This window comes from Curcuma longa, chromosome 18, assembly GCF_044706935.1.
Source record: "Curcuma longa cultivar G26 ecotype Majalengka, Jawa Barat chromosome 18, ITB_CL_G26_1.1, whole genome shotgun sequence".
Taxonomy (NCBI): Eukaryota; Viridiplantae; Streptophyta; class Magnoliopsida; order Zingiberales; family Zingiberaceae; genus Curcuma; species Curcuma longa.
In genome coordinates, this window is record NC_133878.1 from 4583489 (window position 1) to 4591828 (window position 8340).

The 8340-nt window shown below is 37.7% G+C and overlaps 1 non-coding gene across 1 annotated transcript; it reads left to right on the forward strand.

The window, feature by feature from the left end:
• The first annotated feature begins 5211 nt into the window (after nt 1-5211).
• Nucleotides 5212-5318, forward strand: LOC141812383 (small nucleolar RNA R71). The gene has a single exon (XR_012600268.1). It is a non-coding gene; the product is annotated as a small nucleolar RNA R71 (small nucleolar RNA).
• Nucleotides 5319-8340: the final 3022 nt, after the last annotated feature.

Sequence of the window (8340 nt, forward strand, 5' to 3'; positions counted from 1 at the left end):
AGTGCACCTAAAACACTTCTACAAAATTCAAGAAGAAATTGAGAGTTTAAGGGTCGAAAATCAAAATTTAACAAAGGCGATTAAAAACTTAACTAAGGAAGTAGTTAAGAACAGGCCTTTAACTTTAAAACAAATACAAGAGTTTGTTCTATCCATAGTGGAACAATCCAAAATAATTAAAAAACAGGCCTTGAAGATTTCCGAAGAAACCAAGAAAGAGCTTAAAGAAGTAAAGGCGCTTCTTAGAAAGTTGGAAGCCTTAGCTGCATGAGCTACATTAATACTCAGGCGACCCAAAGTTACAAAGAAGCATTGGCAGCCATATAAAACATTGAAGCACCAGCAATAGGATTCTACAGACCTGGTACTGAAGGAAATCTTACAGTAGCACGAGCCATAGTGAAACAAAACAACACTGTCATACAGCTACTGGTTTCTATTAAGGAGCAGCTTGATAATTTGGAAGCAAGGATACAGAAGCTAGAGAAATAAGCACAAGTCCCTGCTTCAACAGCACTACCAGATTCAGTAATAGAAAATCTGAACAAAAGGATCAACGAGTTGAAGATCAGTGAAAAACAAGTTCCAAAGCCTGGTAAGTTACTAATATTCAAAGATCCTTACAAAATTCTTGAGCAGGAAAAAGCCAAAGCAAGAAAATAACGACAAGGGCGTCAACACAAGATCCTCCTGTAACAACACTAATAATGAGAAATGGAACAGAAGAAGCACCACTCTTTGAAGACCAGATTAAGATATATCGCCAAGGACAAAAGAGGTGATACAATACACAAAGAGCGCTTCAAAGAATCAAGAGAAGAATTACTAGGGCTGAACCTTACAATGTCACCCTAGAACAACAAATGGACCCGCAGATGCAACTGAGGCTATCCATGCAAGAACGAGCCTCAATAGTCCCGGCAGAAGTCCTTTACCACTCCCGACGCGATGATGCGCTCATCATGTGTATTGTGCACAGAGCTGAAGAAGCAATATTGGTAACCAATAAGATAAAAGCTCGCTGCAAATGAGCCACCTTATGAAAGATGCATCGTAGGATTGACATCAAGTACACTGTTGACTATGATGAGTTGTCTATTAAAGGAGAGAGATAACCGACTCTCAAAATTGGACAAGGGTCTGCTAATCTACATGAAGCAACGGTCAAATATAAGGGCAAACTAGATACGTTGTTGCAATGTCTTTCAAACAATAGTGCAAGAAGTTTGCAATGGTCTGCTTTATGGTCCAAGTTAGTGTTAGTGTGAGCTCACTCTTGTCATTATTGATGTTAAGGTCTATGGTACAAATTAGAATCTAAAGATTTTTTTTGAGGTGAAGAATATACGCGTCAAGATCCAGATAGAGAACAAATCATCATCGACATGTTAGAGGTCGATTCTACTAGAATATTTGAGATTGGAGTCACAAGGAAGGGGCTTTAGTCATCAACTTAGGCATGAAATGAATCAGTGATATTGACTTGGAGTTAGCAGTTGATATATCCTTTTTATTTGGGACAAGGACCATGTAGTGAGTTCTATTTGGCTATTCATAAAAATGATCTAATGTCTTTAATTTCAGCAAAACTTTCTTTGCTTCAGCTGTTGTAGCCCAGAGGAGACTCTTGATCTCCTCTGAGAATTGACAATCTAATTTGAGAAGTATCAAGAGTTAAGATGAGATAATTTGTTAAAGAGAAGGTAATCAGAGGTTCACATGGCATCAGTATATGATTGCATAATTGGATCTCCTTGTAATCAAGCATTTCCACCATACTAATGATATCAAGTTAATATACTTTCTTCTTTTGTCATTAGCATATTATGCGTTTGATGTTCCACATTAGCTCGCCCATACTAGTAGGAGATTTTGTTATGTAGCACTTGAGTAAGGTTGTGTTAATGCTTGTCAATATGACTCATTACCATAGAGCAATCTAGTTTCAATAAATGAGCTCTAACTTTTTAAAGTCTCTCTAGAATGGAAATGAATATTGATTGCATTGAATTTCCTTTCATCTATCATCTTTTAATCGGCGTGTCATTGTCCTAGTATTAATAAATATCTTGTCTGGATCACCTTCATGGAAGACACACCTTATTTTCCTATCCTCACTTAGCCCGATTTCTCAAAAGGAAGATGATTTATTAGTATATTCTATCACATCATCTGCACCTGTCTCGGAACCTGCTCCTGACAAGCCTCCTATTATTTAAGTATACTTCAAGCGTCAACCTCTTGATTTGTGTCCCGCGCCTACTACTTCGTTATCAGATCCACCTCCGAGTGATGATCTTCCTATTGCGTTATGTAAAGGTAAACGTCTGTGCACTTATTCTATTTCTTCTTTTATTTCCTATAACAGCTTGACGTCTTCTTCTTGCTCTTTTATTTCTTCACTTGATTTTATTTCTATTCCTAAAACTGTCCGTGAAGCCATATCTCATCTTGGTTGGAAAGAGACAATGATAGAGGAAATGAAAGCTTTGGATGATAATGACACTTGGGACTTGGCTGATCTACCTTTAGGCAAACGGGTTATTTGATGCAAATGGGTATTTACAGTTAAAGTCAATCCGGATGGATCAGTTGCTAGACTAAAAGCCTGTCTTATTGCTAAGGGCTATGCTTAGACATATGGTGTGGATTATTCTGATACTTTTTCTCCTGTTGTAAAGTTGACATCAATTTGATTATTTATTTCACTCGGCTACTACTCATCATTGGCCTTTACATCAACTTGATATGAAGAATGTTTTTCTTCATGGTGATCTTCAGGAGGAGGTGTATATGGAGTAACCTCCTGGTTTTGTTGCTCAGGGGGAGATAGGGCGAGTGTGTCGTATAAGAAAATCTTTGTATGGTTTGAAACAGAGCCCTCGTGCTTGATTTCAAAAGTTTAGTCAAGTTGTTGAAAAATTTAGTATGGTGAAAAGCAAGTCTGATCATTCTGTATTCTACAAGCGGTCAGAAGTTGGTGTCATTCTGTTGGTTGTGTATGTGGATGATATTGTTATCACTGGAAGTGATACTATAGGAATTTCATCTCTTATCTTTCATTCTTACTCAGTTTCATACAAAAGACTTAGGGGTGCTAAAGTATTTCTTAGGCGTTGAAGTTATAAGAAGCAAGAAAGGTATATTTCTATCTCAGAGAAAATATGTTCTCGACAGATGGGCAAATTAAGGGCAAAGCCTTGTAGTACTCCAATAACTCAAAACATGCACCTCATAGAAGATGGAGAACTATTTGAATATCCTGAGAGATATCGAAGGTTGGTTGGGAAGTTGAATTATCTTACTGTAACTCGTCCAAATATTGCATATTCGGTTAGTGTTGTTAGTCAGTTTATGTCATCTCCAACAGTTAATCATTGGACAACATTAGAGCAGATTTTGTGTTATTTGAAGGGAGCACCCGGATGGGGTATCGTATATAAAAATCATGGGCACACTCATATTGAAGGCTTTTCAGATGCAGATTGGGCAGGTTCTAAAATGGATAGAAGATCTACTTCAGGTTATTATATTTTTGTTGGAGGAAATTTAGTTTCATGGAAAAGTAAAAAAGCAGAATGTTGTGTCACGATCCAGTACAGAATCAGAATATAGGGCTATGACACAGTCTGTATGTGAGATAATATGGATATATCATCTGTTGACTGAAGTAGGACTTAAAATTTCAGTACTAGCAAAACTGTGGTGTAATAATCAAGCCACTATTCACATTGCATCAAATCTCGTATTTCATGAGCGAACTAAGCATATTGAAATTGATTGTCATTTCGTTCGTGAAAAAAATTCAACAAGGCTTGATCACTACAGAATATGTGAAGATTGGAGAGCAACTAGGGGACATCTTCACAAAAGCATTAAATGGAGTTCAGGTTGATTATCTTTGTAACAAGTTGGGCTTGATTAATATTTATACTCCAACTTGAGGGGAGTATTATCTGGTTATACAACAACAACAACAACAACCAAGCCTTATCCCACTAAGTGGGGTCGGCTATATGGATCCTTTTACGCCATTGAGCTCTATCTCCTATTATATCATCATTTATATTTAAATAAATTTTATCTTGTTTTATTGTTGCTAACCAAGTCTTTTTTGGTCTATCTCGCCCTCGTTTGATATGCGTATTTGTCATAGTTTCACACCGCCTAACTAGAGCATTTATCGGTCGTCTAAGTACATGTCCGTACCACCTTAAACGTGTCTCACGGAGTTTTTCCTCAATAGATGCAACTCTAACTTTCTCTCTAATGCTCTCATTTCTTATTCTGTCCATCTTCGTATGTCCACACATCCATCTTAACATCCTCATCTCCGCAACTCTCATCTTTTGCTCATGTGCTCGAGTCATAGCCCAACATTCAACACCATATAACATGGCAGGTCTAACTGCCGTTTTATAGAACTTTCCTTTAAGTTTTAGAGGCACTTTACGATCACATAAAACACCTGATGCTCTCCTCCACTTCAACCATCCTGTTTGTATTCTATGTAAGACATCTCTCTCAATCCCTCCATCGGTTTGCAAAAATGATCCTAAATATTTAAAACTCTCAGTTCCAGACAACTCATCATCTCCTATTTTAATACTTGTCTCATTACGTTCAATATTGCTAAACTTAAATTCCATATATTCTGTCTTTACTCTACTAAGCCTAAAACCTTTCTCTTCTAGTGTTTCTCGCCAAGATTCTAATTTAGCATTTACTCCCTCACGTGTCTCATCTACCAATACAATATCATCTGCAAACAACATGCACCATGGTACGGTATCTTGAATGTGTCCAGTAAGTTCATATTATCTAGTTATGTTAGTTAATATATATTCTTAATTAGGTAGTTGTCAATGAGCCTAATTATGATTTCCTTAGTTGAATTCCTTCCTTAGAAAGATTCTTAACTTGTATATAAATAGATTTCTCATGTAGAGAGTAAAATTAGAATTCTTTTAAGTATTTTATTTTACATCTGCAATTATATCAAGGGTATTCACGTCATATTTACTTGCAGCCTTCATGAGGTTACCTCGTTCAATTGCCCATTGGTGGTGGTTGAGCGCTACACTTTCTATAATCTCTTCAGCTTTATCCAGTCTCTTATTCATCAATACTCTACTTGCTGTGGAGTCTAAGGATAGCTTCGTTGTATAAGAGATCCCATTGTAGAAGTTATGGATGATCAACCAATTCTCCAGTCCTTGATGTGGGCATTATTGCAAAAGTTCCTTGAATCGGTCCCATGCCTTGAATAGGATTCTCTGCCTTTTTGTGTGAAGCTTGTGATGAGGTTTCTCAGGTGTGCTATTTCGTTCGTAGGAAAATACTTGTCGAGGAACCGTTCGCATTGATCCCATGTGGAGATACTGTCCGACAGAAGTGAATGAAGTCAAGTCTTCGCCTTATCCTTCAGCAAGAAAGGGAATAGGAGTAACCTATTGCATCTGCAGTGACACCATTATATTTTAGAGTTGCATAAATTTTTAAAAATACCTCTATATGCAGATTAGGGTCTTCTATGGGTGCTCCTCCAAATTGATTCTGTTAAACCATGTGTATCAACGCGGGTTTCAGCTCAAAGTTATTGGCATCAATCGGCGGTCTCGTGATGCTAGACCTAAGTTCTCTAGCACTAGGGGCGGCATAGTCCTTCAACTGCTTGTTTTTGTTATCGGTCATGGTTGAGGTTGCTTGCGTTTGCTCTGTCTCTAGTTGCTTTTATAGGTTTTGCATTTTATGAAAGATCCTGTCAATTTCAGAATCAACAGGAAGAAGATCTCACGATTTGTAAGATCTTAGCATAAACAGGAAATCGATCATGAGAGAAAGGAAAGGTCAGAAACGGCAGTGAGGGAGAAAGAAAAAGAGAAATAGCAATAAAGGAAAGAAATCTAGATTAGCCAAATCGCAATCAAATTAATATCGACTTTGACACAACCTCCGACAATTGCGTTAAAAATTTAATGTGAGAAATTCTCATGTATACGGTTGTTGTCAAATAATAAAATATCAATCACACATAGACCGTAAATCAAGTATCAATCAAATCACGAATCAAGCTATCTAAAACAATCGAAATCGTGAGAGAGAAAATGAATTAAGAAAGTGAGAGGAGTTTTAGGAGAAAATAAGTTCTGGGGAGTAATTCTAGGATTTTGATTTCGCCGCGACAATTGTTAACGCTCTAAATATTATTCACTTTCTTACCTCAATGTTGATACGCATACAGGTGGTTTATTTCGAGGTAAACAGTATAGACTTTTAGAATTATACCGGTGTACCTATCTAAACGCGACACCTACTTTTAAAGTAGGCTAATTAAAGTGCTTTCTCAGGGCGGCTCTTACCACGATATCCTATGATCCTCTAGATGCTATCCCTTGCTTCGTGACGCTGAATTATGGTAAATCCATTAAGCTCTGTGATAGCTAATGGTGCCCTTGTGAAGTTTTGGACTACTTTCGTGAATAATCCCTCATGTCTCGATCTTTATGGGTCGGAGAATTGGGTTCACTTTTCGGTCCTTCCACGCGTCTCGTAGGATATGAAGATGCACGATTAGTGTCATAATAATGTATATGCAATAAAGTCGGATCATGAATCAACAAATAATGCGATAAAGAAAGGTGAATGAAAATATAAAAGTAGCATCAACAAAACATCGAGCTATTCTCTCATCCTAAAATTAAGAGTACTATTCTATAGAGATGGAGTTACAACCAAAAGACGAGAAGAAGATATTCTACAACTCAAAATCAAAGAGAAAAAGGGAAGAGAATGCTTTATTGTGTGTCAAGAACTCCTTCTTTGATGATGGAGAACTCCTTGCTTGATGATGGAAACACCTTCTCCCACAATCATGAGGCTCTTAGGGCTTTTTATAGCCCTTAAAACTGACCAAATATGTTAGAACTTTCCAAATATATGGAGGTGCCGCCACCAAACTATGGTCGTGCCAGGCGGCACGACCTAAGCATGTCAATCCTTAGCAGTAAAAGAGAAGCCCGACACGGCCATGCTCGGAGGCACAATCAGAGTGTGTCAGACTTTGAATTGATGAACACAGTCGTGCCTATGAGCATGACCTAGACGTGTCAGGCGCTATGATTCATGGCAGAAGGAGGCATGACTCTGCAAACTCTATAATATCGAACACTATGTATGAATCACATACATCACTAAGCTATACGGGGAATCCTGGACACCAAGTTGCATAGGCAACTTGGGATGCCGAGTTGTATAAGAGACTCAGGAGTCTTAGTCGAACAGGTAACTGCTTGGGGCTCTCGATCCTTATGTGAGCAGGAGTACTGACATGACACAGAGCCACATAGGGTGGATTTGCTAACCTTGAATGCGATCACTATTATAGATTATCACTTGTCCAGTGGGTCATACTCCTACATGTCAATTGCAAAGCTCACCTTGACACAGATTAAGGTGCTCATGTGAAGGTCGCTCGATTCTTTCACAATCAACTTTGATAGTCGTAATAATGCCAAAACATGGAACAATCCTTCCACAGCAAATTTGTTCAACACGAGGGACTGAATGTTCGTAATGATGCCAAAGGATGAGGCTAGGCTTCCGTAGCAAATTTGTTCAACACGAGGGACAAAAGGTTCTTGATGATAATTCTTGCCTATCATCATTATCAGGATTTTTCCTTCACCATCTATGTTGGGCACTCAAGGGCATTCATTAAGTTTCACCAAGGTAGCCAGAATTTGCCATCCCCGTAGAGACTTTGCCCACCTTTGATCGGCTGGAAGGTAGATGCCAGACTTCCTGTAGTCGGAATTCACTATCCTCATAGGCTCAGAGTATTATGCTTGGGACTTCTATGGATGTGGCAAATTATACTATTCCAATTAATTCAGTTACACTGTTCTCTTCAACTGGATCATGTAATAAACAAGTGAATATAAGTTTTATTGTTAAAAAGTTAACAGGCCTAACAAAAAAATTAAAGGATTTAAATTAATTTCAACTGAATGCTGAAAAACAATGTATAAAAAAAAGTCCATGAAATATGTACTGACCAGTGAAGTTTTCCTTTCTAATTAAGTTCAGAATGAAAAAAGAATTCTATCGAAGTAAACAAATCTTTCTTTTTAATTCTCCTCCCCGCTTTTTCTTTCCTTCCAGTTTTGATTCGTCAAGTGAACACATCCTGAGATCCACAATATTTGGAGGTTGGTTGCTTGGCACGCCAAACTTTAAAAATTAAGAAAAAATGGATTGAGATGATGTAAACTTGTTCAAATAAATTTAATCGGTTCAAGTGGAATAGTGAAAGACAAAAGCAATTTTGTGGATATAGTT